The sequence below is a fragment of the Cyprinus carpio genome, chromosome A21, assembly GCF_018340385.1.
Source record: "Cyprinus carpio isolate SPL01 chromosome A21, ASM1834038v1, whole genome shotgun sequence".
In the NCBI taxonomy this organism is placed as follows: Eukaryota; Metazoa; Chordata; class Actinopteri; order Cypriniformes; family Cyprinidae; genus Cyprinus; species Cyprinus carpio.
Window position 1 is genome coordinate 1,287,111 of NC_056592.1, and position 2,615 is coordinate 1,289,725.

The window sequence follows — 2,615 nt, forward strand, 5'->3', positions numbered from 1 at the left end:
GCCAACATCTTCATACGCACTGTATATCATAATTTAAAACACTGAGTACCTAGCAGGTTTATACTAAAAGTAAAACCATTCAAAAATTGAAAAGTGAGTGACGTGTGGCCAAGTATCTCTCTCTCTTTCTCAATTTAATTAAATTTAAATAGCTTTATTGGCATGACAAAAATACATTTGTATTGCCAGAGCATTAAGATAATAAAGAAAATGGTTTAACATCTGTACATTTATTTATATATTTTAACTAATATGTAATATATAACTAATATGGAAATGTCATATACACAGATACATATAGAAAGAAAAATTTTACATATATATATATATATATAGAGAGAGAGAGAGAGAGAGAGAGAGAGAGAGAGTGCTTAGCAGTGTTATTATAGTTAACTAAAACTAAAATCTTAAAAATATATAGTGAAAATATATATATATATGCTAAATACCTATCAGAGTTATTATAGTTATAGTATATATATATATAGTATATATATATATATATATATATATATATATATATATATATATATATATATATATATATATATAGTATATATATATATATATATATATATAGCCAAGGCAACTTTTCAAATTTTCTTTTAGTTTAACTAAATAAAGTATACTAAAATAGCTTAAACTAAAACAAACATGACTTAAACCTATATAGACATATTATAAAAAATTTTTTTTAAAAATACTTAAAATTACAAAAACAACAAATTCACTAAAACTTTAACTAAAATTAAAATAACCAGACAATACAAAAATAAAAAGCTAATTCAAAATACGAATAAAACTAAAATAGTTTCTCACTGGTACCAAGTGAATATATTTCCTTATGAAATATTAAAAATTGTTGATCAATCAGGTCCTTAATATCACTTTCCCTTCATTTTGGAGGGAAATCAACTGCAAAAACATCCGTTAAGTGTTAACATGATGGAAAGTGATATTTTGGACACAAGAAAAACTATAAATGATCAACATTCCAAATATTGCTTAGAGAAAAATGAGTTACACTTTACAGTAAGGTTCCATTAGTTAACATTAATGAATGCGTTAACTAAGAATAAGCATTGCATTTGTTGCAGCATTTATGAATCTGTTTTAACATTGGTTAATAAAATACAGCTGTTTATTATTAGTTCATAGTTTTTACCTTTATACAGGACAAAGTGAGGGACGGATCGAACTCGAACGCACCTGTCTCTCAAAATCACTCAAATCAGTTTGATCATTTCTACAGATCAGAAGATGATGGAATGGGTCAAATTGGTGAAAAATTACAAGCTACTGATAAAGCAATTCTTCTTCTCGTTTCAGAAGTCCACTGACATGAAGCATGAGATTGTCATGGTTCGCTCGGTGCAGGTGTGCAACTGCAGAGAGAGAAAGAGAGTGTTATTCATCCCCAGGGGGCACTGTTAGCCCTCCACTTCAACATCAACAACCTGCTCCATGTGGCCCCCAAACACACACACACACACACACACAGCTGCAGAAGGTGCTGGTGACAGACATTAATTTGGTGCTTCATATCATGACACAAAAGACATCTTCCATCAAGAGTCCACACGCCCTTCTGCTCATCTGAGAATCCAGAGCACAGGTGTCTGTTCACTGCCTACAGAAACATCCCACGCGCAACCAGCACTTATGAGTGGAGAAACTTACCTCCGTAATCCAAACTCGACATCAAACCTGCCGTCACACGTTTAGATATATTCCCTTTTACATTCTTTATATTTACAATAATATATGTTTTTGTTTCTAACTAATATTTGTATAATATTTTTAATATTTGCATTGAAATATATAAACATAAAATTTATATATAAATAATTTTTTTTTTTACTTGTAAATATATTTTTATAATATTTGATTATTTTCTACTTGAGAATACTTTTCACTATTTGTATTTGACTAGTAAAAACAACAAACATTGCTTAAAAGTCATTCTTGCTCTTCTTAAAATGTTTTTTTTTTATTAATATTTAAATTTAAATTTTTATAAATTATTACAATTATTTTTTTTTTGGGGGGGGGGGGGGGGCTAATATATTTTTATAATATGTTTAAATACAATGAACGTCGCATTTTCTACCTGAAAATACAAGTTAAATACAATGAACGTCGCTAATAAAACATTCTTTCTTTTCTTCAAATGCATTTTTATTAATATATAAAATAATAGTAGTATAAAATTTCTAAATTATACAAAAAGGATTTTAGTTTATAGATATATATATATATATATATATACTATATTGGGAATGTTAGATAAACATAAACAGGAGATTATTTTACAAAACGTCACATGTGAACTTGAATAATTTAGATAACCCGTGACTGTTTAAATGTTTAAAATCATTATAGAGAAACTGTGTGAGTGACTTGTGGGAATGTTAGATAAACAGAGGAAAGTTGCTGCTACTACACACGGTTAACACACTGAGAACAGGACACACGCACGGCAGAATCCCACAATCCTCCACCTCCTGCTCCCAAAGCCCATCTGAGCCGCTGGACTTGAAAGCAGGAGAATGTGGGAGACTTGTGTGTTTTGATGTCCCTGTGTGTGTGTGTGTGTGTGTGTGTGTGTGTGTGTG

General features: G+C 29.6%; 1 long non-coding RNA gene across 1 annotated transcript in view; it reads left to right on the top strand.

Annotated features, from left to right (window-relative positions):
- LOC122134778 overlaps positions 1-1,720 on the top strand; it is a 4,541-nt gene extending 2,821 nt beyond the window's left edge. Inside the window, exon 3 of the long non-coding RNA XR_006153078.1 lies at positions 1,330-1,720. This is a non-coding gene — a long non-coding RNA (uncharacterized LOC122134778). The remainder of the gene's footprint in view (positions 1-1,329) is intronic.
- Positions 1,721-2,615: the final 895 nt, after the last annotated feature.